A 15,525-nucleotide genomic window follows, 5' to 3' on the forward strand; every position below is an offset into this window, starting at 1 on the left:
CCGCACCTAGCCTCCGGGTTAGAGAGCAAGGGCTTGATTTGGGAACCTCGTGAACCAACAGACCTCCTTTAGTTTATGACTTTGTGAAACAATAAAAGTTTTAAATTGAACAGGTCTGAGCCTGTGCTTAATTCAGTCCTATATAATTCAGCATCGAGCTCACACAAGGCCCTGCAAATTAGTTGTCTCATAGCAGCAGACTGTCTTGGGGTATGCCTCCACTGTGTTCCTGGCACTACCACAGAGGGATTTCTTACAAGCATGCCTTGCCTCCCTACTCTTGCTAGCATACAACAGGCACGTCTAGATGGTCATTAATGCGCTGTAATTACAGTGTATTACATTTAGTACTTGTAATAACCATAATTGGTGCTACTGTGCATTAATGCATATGAGCACTTTTTTGTGATGTTAATCCTCGTTAGACTAAGTTTATCATACACTAGCACATTAGCACGGTTTTTGCTAGCTGTGTTAATGCACGCTAGAATTGGTCTGCTGCACATTCTCATGTGTAGACATGCCCACTAAAACCAGAAATGAGGGACTGAAGCTATGCTAGGGACATTTCTTCCACAACTGGTCTGAATGTCTTTATCTTCAGCAGCAGTGGTAGATGCCTTTTGCTCAGTTTCTCTACCTCATTTCCAGGTTTTTCACATCTGAGCAGGAGCAGGTGGGTAGGCCATGCTAAGGAACAGCCCATTCTGGAAATTCATGACAAGTCTGGCATTTTTTTGTATGAGATTTTGAAAATTAGTAGCATCTGTCATGTTTGCTTCCCTGGAACTCCTCTAAGTCCTAGGATGTCAACACCCATGCAGATATTGTCTACTTTCATTAAGGAAGCTCGAATGTAGAGACACTTCTACCACAGGAGCCTACTTCTGCACTGGGGAGAATCTATACTATCTGTCACACTGGAGGACAAAGGAGGGATAAAAATATTTCCTAGATCTTAAACTTATTTTCTGTAGTGCAAATTTTTAAACATAAAGGGTCTCTCTGTAATCTTTCATTTTAATGAGACCATGTGAAAAATGGAGACCAGTATATTTACTAATTGATTTACTTTTTTTTCATTTCAACACACAGACATAAGAGTACCTATTTCTAGTCTCTGTGCACCCTACCAAATAATACAGAACTCAGCAGTAGCAAACTATCAGACTAGTTCTTCACAAAACCCCTCTTCTGTAAAAATGAACCACCATTTCTTCACTTGCTGCAAAATCTAATCTTCCAGTAGGTTCTTGCAGTACAATATCCTGAAGGATAGTCAACATGGCTTTGTTGTGGGTAGGTCTTGCCTGACAAACCTCATTTCCTTCTACGACCAGGTGACACATCACCTGGACAAAGGAGTGGAGGTAGGCATCATCTACTTGGGCTTCAAAAAAGCCTTTGACTTGGTGTCCCATTAAGTCCTCATGGTTAAACTGGGGAACTGCAGCCTAGACAACTTCATAGTCTGATAGCTTAAGAACTGGCTCCTTGGTCGGACCCAGAGAGTGATAGTCGATTGATTCATGTCAACATGGTGCGTGGAGACCAGGGCTCCATACTCGGACCAGTACTTTTTAACATATGTATAAAATATCTGGACTCAGGTATCAGAAGTGGACTGGCTAAATTCGCTGATGACACCAAACTATGGGGAAGTGTGGTCACACTGAAGGATAAGCTGGTGATTCAGGCCAACCTGGACGGGCTTACAAGGTGGGTGGACCAAAACCTGATGGCATTCAACACCTGAGAAATGCAAGGTGCTTCACCCAGGGGGCGGGGAGGCACATCACACCTATAGGTAGTACCACACACTTGCTAGTACCATGACTGAAAGGGGCTGGGGTGTCATGTTTGACCACAAGATGAATATGAGCCACAAAAACACAATGCCACAGCTGGCAAAGCAAACAAAAACCTGGATTGCATCTATTGATCCATCTCAGGCAAGACCCAGGAAGTCATCCTCCCACTATACTCAGCTTGGTGAGGCCGCAGTTAGAGTACTGCATCCAGTTTGGGCTCTGCATTTTAGGAAGGATGTGGAGAAGCTTGAGAGAGTCCAGAGGAGAGCCACGTGCATGATCAGAGGGCAAGAGAACAAGTCTTAGGAGGAAAGGCTGAGAGAAATGGGACTCTTCAGCCTGGAAAAGCGAAGACTCAGGGGGGATTTAGCGGCAGCTTATAAATGTATTAGGGGTGTGTCCAGGTACTAGGAGAACATCTGTTCACCAGGGTATCCCAAGGGAAGACAAGGTCTAAGGGTCACAAACTCCAGGAAGACCGTTTTAGACTGGACATAAGGAAAAACTTCTTTACCATCTGAGTTCCCAAAGCCTAGAACAGACTCCCTCCAGAAGTGGTGCAAGCACCTACTCTGGACACCCATAAGGCAAGTTTGGATACTTATCTTGCTGGGATTATTTGACCCCAGAAGACTTCCTGCCCCTTGGGCAGGGGGCTGGACCCAATGATCTTGTGAGGTCCCTTCTTGTGAGCCCTAATGTCTATAAAATCTATGAAATGTCTCCTGTTCTAGACTGTAGCAGTCATTGTATGGCTCTGTTTTCTAGTGGGCCAGATAGTTGAACCTGCGTATGTAAAGAGAGGAAAATTAGTTGGTGCCCTGTGAACAACCTTGATGCTTTGTGAAAATTCTCTGGTTGATCAGGACAGAAAGTTCAAAGCTTATTTGTCCTTGTGGTCCACCTGTTGGTGATGACTCTGCTCTAAATCAGCTGAATGGTACATGGGCAGTAATGAAAAAATAGGAAATTAAGGTTAAAATCAAATTGAAAAGAGCAAGTCTGGTAAAGAAGCTGAGTGAAATTTTTAAAAAACAGAGGTTATGGATAATCTTTAGTCATATCACTCCCCAAGGATTCCCCACCACTGCAAGAAAATAACTATAGCAAAATCCTGTTTCTTTTCCCTTTCTCCATTACTGTTTCCAAAATCACTATTTTCTCCTGTATAAAATACGGTGTAACTTTCAGTTTCTTTTTTTCTCTTTGCTCCTTGCTCTTCTCCCCCACTTCTTAGCTCTGCCTCTGCCATTCATCCCTTTTTCCCTATGTACTTGTTGGGCCTTTTGAACCAGGTTCTTGGGTGCTTCCTATTTGCATAGGCATAGCTCAGGGTAGAGTGAAGGAGTGGCTGGAAGTCACTCTCTGCCTACTCTGGGACTACAGATTGCTCTCCATCATGCTAACTATCCGCAGCCCCAGAAGAATACAGGCAGGTTGGGGGCTGTTGGGAATTTACCTCTTTCTATCTGCCATGATCTCTAAAATGCCTTTTATGATGGGCTTTAAATCTGGAGTCCAAAGCAAGACCAAAGAACTGTCCATTTCTCTTCTCCCCCTGGAGTCCCACTGTCATGCTTTGTGCCAAGTGTCCCCATCCTCTTCCTCTGCCCCTCCCCCCCCATCAAATCCAAGCTCAGGTTTCATACTCTGTACTTTGCTGCTCTCTTTGTTGCCCTCCACCACCAAGCCAGGTCAAACTGACATGACTCCTCTTCTGGACACATGCTGTGCTTGGCATGGGGGTGTGCCAAGCTGAAAATAAAGTACCATGTTTTATTTTTTTGGCCACATCTGTTAGCAGACTGTGAAGTGTTTCAAGGATTTAGGATTATTTAAAAATATTTATTAATAATGTAATAATTGTCAGTTCTTTGGAAACTGATCTACCTTTGCTGTCCTTCTAAAAAATGCCCAGCATGGTTTGACAATTTCAGATTTATATGGTAATCAACTCTAGCAGGAGTGATTGCAAGCTTAGGTCTCTTGCTGAGAAATGATCTCATAGTACTAGCTAAAGGGAATGTGTAAAACATAGGGAACCCCTCTGACTTGAGTGTTAAACATGAACTAGAAATTATTTTGTGCCACTGTTGTGATTGGCTAACACCCACAAAATATCCTTGCCTCTTGCATGTTTCCTGGACTGTCATGGCTACATCATCCCAACACTAAATTCAAATAGGTCTTTTTCAAGTTATGCTTTCTGTGAATCACTAAAAGACATTTAATCAAATAAAATAAGAATCCTGGAATGCAACTCATCACAGCAAAAGGTGTGACATCCTGGTCATCAGGATAATGCAGTCACATACTTACAGAGCCATGAGAGTTAATGTTCCAGTTTTATAGAGAAACAGTAGTTTCTTATGATTTGTGAGTCAGTGAAACATGGCGTGTAAAATTAGCATGGCACATCAGGCCAGCCTAGAACAAAACATGTGACACCTCATATGTATGTGGCTAAACAGCTTTATTTATAGCTGTCTTCATGCCGTCTTTGTGTTCAGAAGGTTATTGTACTTGGCACCCTTTTCTGTCTCATACTTTGTGATCAGGATTCCACACCACTAGTGATTTAAGGGAGCAACTATGCTGTAAGCATGTCTGAATCCTACCATCTTGTCTGGCACACTTGCCAGAAATCTCAGCGGAGATTCTAGAGATTGAATGGAAGAGAAAAATGAATTCAAGGCTGTAGTCAAGAGGGTGGGGGCATTGTGAGTAAAACAGTGCACCTGCTGCTCATGCTATAGCACCCTGGTAAATAGAATTGCATCTTGATAGGACTTTCAGTCCTGTACTTAAACACAACAGTCACTTATTTTCCCCAAAGGAAGTAGTATTCTTTCTCAGAGTTATCAATAATTATTTCAGGGGTACCTACACTATTAAGTTGACTCAGTAATGGTGGAATCACATTGGCTTCACTATTTTTCTTCAGTGGCTCCATTGCTCTGGCTGTTGCCAGACATAAAGGCTTTGTTACGTGTACTCAGGATATCTACTGTGATCTAATGCTACTCTAAAGTTGTGTGCTTGTCATAAATGATCTTGATATGCTTGTGTGGGGTAATATGTTAGCTACCTTCTAAGCCTATCAGCAACTTCTTAGCAAGTTTTTTCCAGAAAAATAATTGAAATCCTTGCTTAAAGAACAAATTAGGACCTACTAGTTAGCCAAATGTAAACACTGAATTTGGATTAATTTTATCTCTAAATTTTGGATCGGTGCTAGCATGTCACAGCTTTTTCTGAATAAAGTCAGGCTTTCAAAATCGAGCAGGCCAGAATTTTTGGCACCATGTTCTGCTGGCACCCAATGTCTATATTGCTAAGTGCTTGATACCTTGGCTGCACTTTCAGCATTCATCAAATATCTGGACTAGGAAGACCAAAGCAACAAATTACTGCTTGGTGGCACTTATTTCAGGAAGCAGAATCATAGCATTTTATCAAATTGCCTAATTGCAAATATTGTTAAAACAGCTGTGCTTCCTGCTGTTGAAATGAGCTAGAGAGTCTAGGTGTAGTAACTACATTATACAGCAAATTGCAACAGCACAAAACCTCAGATCATTTGTGAGGTTTGAAATTCAACATCATGGGGACTTAAATAAAGGGCCGTGAAATAACAGTTTCTTTGTTTTGTTTTAATGATAGTTCCTGTGATGTTAAAGAGAGCAGATGTATAACTGCTCATAAAAGCAGCACTAGTATCTGCCTAGATTCAATTATTAGATGACTTCTCAAAAGTACAGAAATTGCTGTGGGAGATGGGAGACACGATTTTTATAGTATATATGGGTGTCAGGTGTGCATTCAGAGGCTGAGTTCTGAGGGAAGTAGGAAATCTCTAGCATGAACAGGAAATCCAATAGATGGAGTAGGAGGTAAATTTCAGGCTCTTTGCCAGGAGTGTGCAGTTGGCATGGACTTCAAAGTCTCTGTGTGTATTTCATAGCAGGAGAGCATTCGTTCTGTTTTACCAGTCATATGTATTGTATCCAAAGCGATGAGAAACACTTAGAGAAAAACATTCTTGTTGAAATTCCCATTCAGCACTGTGAAGTTTTCATACTATTTTAAAATCATTTTATCTTGTATGATATAGAGTCAAAATGATTTTGTAATGGATATAATATGCGATGTTCTTTCCTTAGATGCCTAAAGTGGTGCTATTTAGATCAATAAAAATTACTAAGAAGCATTTGATCAAGTTTTAAAAAATGGTTTTAAGCAATCACCTGATAGAAATGTGTGATTTTTTTGTCATTATTGTGGCACTGTTGGATGAGGTCCTTTAAAATAAGTTTTTTCCCCTTTTTTCTTACAATTTCCTTTATTTCTTTTAAATGAAGGTGGGTGCATTAGACAGAAAAATATCTTGAATGCCTTCTTTGGTTCTCCATTTGGACAGGAAATATTGTTGCTTCTGGCCATTCATTTGGTGGAAATCAGGTTTATTTGTTTCTGTTGGCACCAGTTCCCTTGCTTACTGCTCTAATACCTTCACTTCACCAGTTATTAGGTTCCTGGCTTATGTGGATTTTGTGTGTGTCTGTGTGTATTTGTTTTCTCCATGTGACCAATAGTGATTTGACCTTACTCTGACTTGACTACTCTGCAATGCAATATTCTGCTATCAGCTCTTAACACATGTTGGTTGATAATGATTTTTTCCTGGGATGGGAGCAGCAATATGTGTAACACTTATATACACACTTCACAGTGACCTGTAGATTTCAGCTATGTGGAATCATGCCTATATTAAGTGAGAAGGGCTACCTTTCGGTGGCATAAAGCTTTGATCTTTTTTTTCCTCCAGCACTTCTTAACACATTCCATTATCTCCTTGCCACAGTGTATGCAGAATTACTTATTTGAATATGTTTTCTTGTGACTCTATTTGTTGGATGAGGGCAAAAAGAGAAGTTCAGGGAATGAAATGCTCAGTTGTAAAGGGAGGCTCATTTTATGTACAGTGAAATTCAAGCACCTCAGTTTGCATCTATTATACTAAGATACCTTTGCCTTCCATTATGATCTTTATGAAAGCAATCTCATCCATAAGTTGTGGCAACAATGAAAATATACTAAGTGGTAGCTAGAAAGTTGATGATCAATATGAGGGTAATAGTCTAATATTAAAGTAAAATATGATTAGGTTTAAAATCAGTTCAATACTGGATATATCTGACTTCCCCCAGCAGGAGAGGATACTTGACAATTTAATGGATCTACTGCAGTGATTCTACATTTTTGTTAGTTAGATCCATTATCAGATAATAAGTTCATCTATGTAGAAAAGAAGCTTCACTTGCATCATCCAAGTTCTGAGGACTCTAACTTTATTCATTCATATATTTAATTATTTATTTTATTTAGGATAAAATATAAGCACAATCATTTATTTTGTTTTTTTAGTCCATGCTATTTGTCACATTCCAAGTAGCCAAAAAAAATTAAGGCCAAATTCTGACAATTTCTTCTGATGGGCTCACTTCAGAAGATAAGTCTTTGCTATAAGTCTCACTGTTAAATGCTGCTGTGGGATATTAAGGTATCCAAATGGTGATGACAGTTCACTTCCATGGGGTTGGGCAAATATTAGGGGAAGAGAGAGCTGAAATGGTTGTATGGAGGGCTGAAGATAGTAACTTCCAGTCAACCAGAGCCTGCAGAAAAAGCAGTGAAAAATCAAAGAACATCTCAAGCTCTTTATTCAGACAGGTGTTGAAATGGCCTCTGGCAACAGGGAGAAATAATTGCAAAGGGAACCCTGCAGCTTCCCTGTAACCTAGCTGCATGCCTAAATAATCCAGTGGAGATGCATGCTGCTTTTGCAGGACTCAAACACAAATTTGATGTGTGTGACACTTTGCAGTGTGCTCCAAAGACCCACCATAAAAAGAGAAACAACTGATATTTACACTTCTTTCTATTGTAGGTCTTGATATGTCCCCGTTGCTATAGGGTCTGTATGCCTTCAAATCTTGAGTGTATTTATACTCAAAATTCCAATTAATACAGTTGTATATGTTACTGTGTACTTTCAGCGCACGTGCATGTGTGTGTGTGTGTGTGTGTGTGTGTGTGTGTGTGTGGGGTTAAGTCTGTGTAACACATATAATCTCTCTTAGAAAACAGATTATTAAAATGCTAGAATGAAAGCAGCCTGTTCCATATGGCTAAACTGATGAAGCCATGTAGGGAGGTGGAAGGAAGATCACATTCTGGCTGACACATATCATATATGACACATATAGACCAACAGAAATGAAAATGTCTGAGGGTATCATTTGATATTGATATAGGCTGTTGTGATGTAATTGCAACTTCTGCGTGTTCTACAGTGATAAAAGTTACATTTCCTGTGTCTTTTAGGGTTAACATGACAGAATTTAGCTAACAGGTATCACTATAGGATTATGAAGATGAAACATTTGCCTCATAGCTGCTGATACGTTTCTCAAAAGCAGTAGTTCTGTCTCCTCTTTTAAAGCAGTTAAAGTGCACAAACTCCAGATCACCAGGGTTCAGGAATGAAAATACTTATTCATCTTTAAATGCATTGTACAATATCATGCTGCATTAAACTTTGAGAATCTTTAGATAAAATTAGAAGTCTGACTACTATGTGAAATTCCTTGATCTTTCTGGACAAAGTATCCTTATACTTGCATGAATACATGCACCGTTATATGTGGTAATCTACTTTTAAATATCCTTTCTTCTCCTGTATCATTTTTTTTTATTATGAACATAGCTTGAAGTTACATTATGGAGCTCATTATTATGTCCCATACTTTTTTTTCCCCATTTACAAACCATTAAATGCTTTGAAAATCCAAACCCATGGGATAATAACATTATGTAACAAATGTAATGCACAGTTTTCTTGATAACTTCGTCCATCAATACAAGGAGAAATGATAAACTCCTACATGTATAATTATGCTTATACACTATACTCCTGAAGATGCCCTATACTAGCAAAATAAAGAGGAGGTTCACTTCAGTGCAGACTAGTACATGAAAGGAATAAAATTAAAGAAAATTCCTGACTGTATAACAAGCTATTAACATTTCAGGTTTGAAAATAAATATAGTGATAAAGTCTTTGACCAAAAGGAGGGAGTGTGTGTACTTGCATATATGGAACAGAAAGAAATATAAAAAAAAACCCAAGAAAAAACCTTCTATAGATATGATATATACCCAAAGCATATCACAGATAAAATCTCTCTTCAGCACTAATATTTGAGTAATACTACTGTGAACAATGAATTTGTTATGTTAATGGAATTGCTGCTGTTCAAAGTATGACATTTAAAAACACCTGTTTAGTGTATTTGTTGCACTGAAAATGCAAAAATAACAATGTAATGTCTATCATTTAGGAACCATCCATATGTCTATATGCCCATATGGTATCATAAATTTAAAAAAGCATTTCCTCCTGCTCAGTTAATTTTTTTTTCATTAACCCCTAGGAGAACACTTAGTTTCAGTTCTATGATTCACCCAGTATACAGGTGTTGGCTTTTTCTCAATGCGCTATTGTACACTGTTAACTATAACAGCAATCGGCCATTCAGAATCAATTATGGTTGTATATATAATGGCCCACGAATTTTTTTCAACTACCTTTAGTTGTACAGCCAAAATGAAAAATTGTTGTTGGTAGCTGATAACCATTTTATTGAAAATAATTGTTTCACTTTGTGACGTAGTCTATTGTAAGTTGAAATTTAATGAAAACTTAGAAAAATTATCGAAAATTTTGAAAATGTAAATGCTTCCTATTGATTTTGCCCAGTATAGTAAAACACGTGCAGTAGTACAGATTAAGGAAAGGTTATGGACAGTACTAAAGTTAAGAAACCCATGGAACATTCAGCAATTCCAAAATTTAGGTTAATAACACATATTCAAACTGATCAAGTGCAGGGAAGAGATGCTTAAGATAATCAGGGGAAAGGAAAAATATGAAAATGAACATGGTTCATTTAATCTAGAAGACTCAAGGCTGAGAGGTGATATAATTGCTCTCTTTAAATATATCATAGAGGTAATCACTAAAGAAGAGTTCCTTGAACCAGGGGCACTGTTGGTGCAAGCACAAATACCAGTAGGTATCAGCTGGCCATGAATCAGTGTAGGCTGGAAATTAAAATGTTTCTAACCATCAGAGGGGTATGGTGCTACAATAGCCTCCATCAGAATTAGCATTGATAAGGCAATGGAACTAGTCTTATGGTGGAGCTTGAAAAGGTTATGTTGGAGGTGATAAAGGTAGCCCTTAAAAGAGGAGATTGAATTTGATAAATCAAGAAGTCGCTTTCTGTATTATATTCCAACCATTTTCTTTCCTTACTGCTTTTCTTTTCTACTTTTTATATTTTACTTTTAAATTATGAAACCATAAAAGGAATAATAGAAATGACATGAGAGTATTTGGGGAATCTTGATTGAACTTTTGAGGGAAACATTTTCTCTTAAATTTGTGTGCGTGTGTTATTCTTGTAGAAAAGCCCTCTTCCTTTCTGAATGATCTTATTCTTTTATATAATTAGGTTATGAAGTTTAGTTGTTTTGCAGCTAATTCTGTTAACTTCTCTTAACATTTCCAAAGCCCTCTTTCACTTTTAAAAGCACTATATGCATTTATGCCTAGAGTAAACTAGAGCCATTGTTTTATCTGGTCTTTAGCTCAGGATGGCTCTGCTTCTCTCCCAGATCTCAGGAAAGACACTTAGAAATACCTTTCCTAAAGTCTCTCACAAATATACAGTTGCTCCAGTAAAAGATACCACCCCAAAAAAGCTTCCTGGACCATAACAGCTACAACGACACTCCAACCCTTCTTATCCTTGCAGCTTAGCTGTTTTAAAAAAGTACACACACAATACAGTCGTTTTTCTAGTTTAAAATGTCAAATGGGAACATTTGACTTTCATTTCTCTGTCTTCAGTGAAGCTAAGTTAGTTTACATCAGTGGTGAATCTAGTCCACATAAATTTTTACTCCATACTATAAAACTAGTAGGGCCAAATTCTGCTTTCATTTATGCCCATGAAACTCTATTGATCTAGAAGCTAAGTGAAAAAGTATTTAGAGAGGTGCTCAGGGACTTTGCTGCATAAATCCTATTAATGTTAATTCTTATGCACCATGCTGAAAAGGTACCCTTAAGTGTCTGAAAGACCAGCAATTCTTATAAAACCTTATAAGCCAATTTCCTTTTTAAGTAACAGTGTAGCATACCATAAATGCAGAATTATTTAATATTAATGCTTTAAGAAATCAGTCTCATACTTTCCATTTAAAAAAATTGTTGCAGATAGACCTCTGATATCATTGTTTTATTGAGACTCTCTTCCTATTAGTCCAGGAAGAATAATAGTTTCATCTAGCATTTCTTTGGATGTTTTCTTTCTTTTTTGTCTCATTACTTTAAAAAAAACAGAGAAAATCCTTATGGATAAAACACACAAAATTAGGCATTTATTTTTCTCCATCTACTCAAAGTGAATGCAGTAATATTTTGAATTTTCTGACAACCAGCTGAGGAAAACTGTTGTGAAAGACTGAACTCCATGACTTACCAAGTAAACAAGTAAACACAATTTTTAGAAAAGCGAGGGTATATCATTAAGTAACCTTTGTTCAGCTTTTAACAAAATAGCTTGAATTTAGCTATATATTATAGTTCTTAGTAGGATAGCCTCATAAATATTTGATAGTAAATAAATAAAAGCCTCGGAAATGAGACTTTGCAAAGGCACTCAGTTACCAAATTTGAAAAGCATGGACTTCTGTATGTAGATTAGCAGAGGGTAAAAAATTGAGCAAAGTGTAACGTTAGCAACAGTGCACAACATTTCATTTACCCTGGGAGCATCTACCAGAGATACTTTACTGATCAGTAGATTAATTACTGTGCAGTAAAGCATTACCATCTACATGTGCATGGCATTTGCTGCACAGTAAATTAGTCTACTGCACAGTTAGTGATTAACTGCACAGCAGTTACTGTAGACGCAGATGCTGACCAAATTTGCTCTGTTTAGCCATACCAGTTTTCTGTCTCTGGTCCTGGAGTTGCACAGCTCCCAGCTCCCCCCAGGAGCTGGGTGCTGATCAGTACCAGGATGGGATCATTCTTTGCCTCCCTGTCCCAGTGTTACTTGACTCCCAGCTCCCCACAGGAGCCGGGAGCCAAGCAGCGCTGGAACTGGGGTGCGCTCTCCTTCCCTTCTCAGCCAGGGGCTTGCTGGCAACTTTATTGCTTGTGGGGCAGCAGCTGGCGAGCCCTTTGCCAGGTAGGGATTCCCTGCCCAGCCAGGAGCTGGCTGGGACCTGTCCTACTCTTTGGGCAGCTGCCAGCGAACCTACACCCGGGCAGGGATTTTCTTCCCAGAAGGGTCTGGGACCTATCTTGCTCCTGGGGCAGCTGCCAGTGAGGGTTGGGGATTCCCTGATGTACGCTGTTATTAGTAGGTTTTGTTCAGAGCAGAGCATGTTTAGTCAGGCACCCCAAGCTGACCACTTTTACTTTTGCTGCTGGCTTTAGCTAAGGACCCAATATTCATGGTCCTCACCTCTGCTGCAGCTGTGTGAAGTACATAGCACCAGCACCCGGGGCTTGCAAGAGATGCAAAAGAAACAGAGTGAAACAAATAAATTGCCACTTAGCTTTCCCCTGGTTTCATGCCTCTGACTTGCTAGGCTTCTCCCAGGCTTCACTTGCCCTGTAGTCTCTTATCTGCCAGAGATTTTGAGGGCCTGCAGGGTTTGTGCAAACAAATGAGAAGTCTTGCTCACAGCCCCTTACTGTGGCTGCTAGACCTTGGCTCACCCCAGGCTCCAGGGACAGCCCCCAGAGGCTGCTTTCAACATCCTTTTATTCCCCCACTGATGGTGTGGCTCTCCCTCATTTCTCACACCTGAATTAACTCCCTTGCTGGAAGGCTTGCTGCATCCTGGGACGTGGGTCCTCAGCCTCTAGTGAGTCCCTCCAGCTCTGGGGTGCATGTAAGGGAATACTTTCAGGGTGTGGGGCCATTCAGACTCCTCCACACCCACAGTGACAGGGCCTGACTCTGTTACATCTGCTCAGCCAGGGGCTCATGGGCAGCTGCCCCAGGAGTGGGACAGTTCCTGGTCAGCACTCTGCTGGGTTGGGATTCCCCACTGGGCATGGGGCTCACTGGCAGCTGTGTGTCCCAACGTGCACAGGGCAAGAAGAGCTCAGCCGACTGTGGCGGCATCTGTCTCACAGCCCCAGGCACAACAGGATCCCTCCCAATTTGCACAGGGCCAGGAGAAAGCTACCACTGCAGCTGACAGAGCTGTCCTAGCCCCGTGTAAATTGGGACCAGTCCCTGTGCCCACTGCCAGCCCCCATGTTCGCACCCCAAGGGAGTCTGCAGCTCTCCCTGGCTCCTGCAGAGGGGCAGAGCCAGACAAGAGTAGCCCTGGGCTGCTCCCAACAGGGTGTATATATATAGACTCGCTTCCAGGAAAGGCTTACTGCATAGTATGTTAATGTGCAGTAAGCCTATATCGCATTAATAGCATGTGTAGATGTGCCCCCTGAGATCTATAATTCCATTTTTGTCAGTTGGACTATACAGACATAACTGATGCATTCGGTTTAGATTTAAATAACAACAAAATAGTACAGGTGATTATGTTGTTATAAGTCATCATAAACCTGAAGCATAAGTAGGAAGCATACTTGGTAGTAACAGACATTACCTTAAAAGCAGTATCAGTCTAATTTTGCAGCTCTTAAATTCTGAATTTTGTGCATGCTAGTTTTGCTGTGTGGCACAACTGAATTTCTTAAATTCTCTGGAGGTCAGACAACCTAAGAGTCTTGGGAAGGAAAAAAAGGAAAGATACAGGCTCATAACTCTGCCTAACCCACACTACTCTTGAGCTGCGGTGTGGCCGGATACATACTGGGTGTATGCAGTTTTTAAGAACAGGTTACTCAAGTGGTGCCCAACCTTTTTATGCTGCAGACTGGATGAGCAGTGCCACGTTGGTCTGTGGCCCAGATCTGGTCCATGGGCCCAATCCAAAGCACAGTGCAGGTCAAGCCAAGGCACACTAGGGTTTGAAATTTGGCAATGGGCGAGTTATGGGAGCATTCATTTCTGGACCCTTGGGGAGCTTCACAGGCCATTTAACATGGCTCTGTGGACTTGATCTGGCCCATGAGCCAGATGTTGAACACCTTGGGGTTGGACAGATGCTTATTGAAAATTGCTTAGATGGGGTGATCCTGTCTTGCAGCACATTGACCTGGAGGACCTTCTTAGGTCTCTTCTAGCCCTGTTTTTCTATGATTTCCATATCTAAGCAGTCTGAGAGAATTCTGCTCTCCTTGGCTTGTCTCTAGTTTCTCAACACACGACTGTAGTATTTTTGAGCCATAGATGAATACTGGCTTTTCTTTGCTCCCTTTTCTATTAGGCTTCTACAATTATAAACATTCAGGAACTCTTAATAGTCAGCAAGACAGCCTTTCTCTACACCGTGTATTAAAACCATACAGAAAGCAAGCATTAGGGAGTTGCCTCTGGAGTCTCATAGCTAGGGTATTCACCTGCAAAGGGGAAAGTCCTGCATACCTGAAATGAAATAAGAAATGCATAGACCAGGTATAGACATTACACTTTGACTGGTATAAATGATTAGCAACTGGTCTATACCTATAACAGAACAGAAGTTTGGTGCACAGAGACTGATTTAAAGATGGTGGAGCCCAGTCTAAGATTTGCTGCCCTTGCCTCCACTAAAGTGTGTTCTGTTCACTACTGATCTAAACTATACTGCTTAAAGAAAACCAAGTAAGTTAGATTGATTCTGCCTTGGGCTTTTTGAATGTCTGTACCTAGCCATAAAGGAAAGATTTCAAGTGTGTTTCTAAATGGGAAATCATTGCTGAGTAGCTATGTTCTAGTGAGACCTCAAAAAGTGTTATTAAATTTTTTCTGTCAATGAATCGGGGGTCACTGGAGGTTGGGAGCAGTCTTGAAGTCACTACTGAGAAAAATGTGTGGATGACAGATTGGGGCTTGGTAAGTAATTGAAAGGAGAGAGGGTGCAGTTACAGGGCAGTCTGGATTGCCCGGCAGAGGCAAACAATGTGCACTGAAGTATTTTCATACATCTATATACATAGAATGTGAGTCATACATACAGAATGGAGGAGCTCAATGACAGTAAGAAGCTGATCTGAAAAAAAAACTTCAGGGTAGTGGTGGATAATCAGATAAACATAACTCTCATTGCAGTGCTGTGACCAAAAGGGCTAATGTGAGCTTTGGATGTATAAGTAGGGGAACATCACCTAGGTGTAAAAGGTGTTATTATCTCTGTATTTGGCATAAGCATTAGAGTTTCTGCAATACTATGTTCAGTCTGGTATCCATTCTTCAAGGATATTGAAAAATGGGAGATTGTTCAGAGAAAAGCCACAAGATATGTAGAACATGATTTGCAGTTAAAAGGCAGAGTGAAGAAGCTCACTCTGTATAGTTTAGCAAAGAGAAAGCTAAGGGCCCCTGTACACATTAAGGTAAAAGTGCAATGGGATCTAATGCACTATCCACACATTAGTGCCTCCTGCCGTGCTACATGGTCATGTCAGGAGGCATAATTGTGGCATTTTCTATTAGATCCCATTCTGCCTTTC

General features: G+C 40.3%; 1 protein-coding gene across 1 annotated transcript in view; it reads left to right on the top strand.

The window, feature by feature from the left end:
- PARK2 (parkin RBR E3 ubiquitin protein ligase) overlaps positions 1 to 15,525 on the top strand; it is a 1,395,896-nt gene that overhangs the window by 963,197 nt on the left and 417,174 nt on the right. The gene's annotated exons all lie outside the window — the stretch shown is intronic.

The sequence above is a fragment of the Crocodylus porosus genome, unplaced genomic scaffold, assembly GCF_001723895.1.
Source record: "Crocodylus porosus isolate Cpor-Errol unplaced genomic scaffold, CroPor_comp1, whole genome shotgun sequence".
Taxonomy (NCBI): Eukaryota; Metazoa; Chordata; order Crocodylia; family Crocodylidae; genus Crocodylus; species Crocodylus porosus.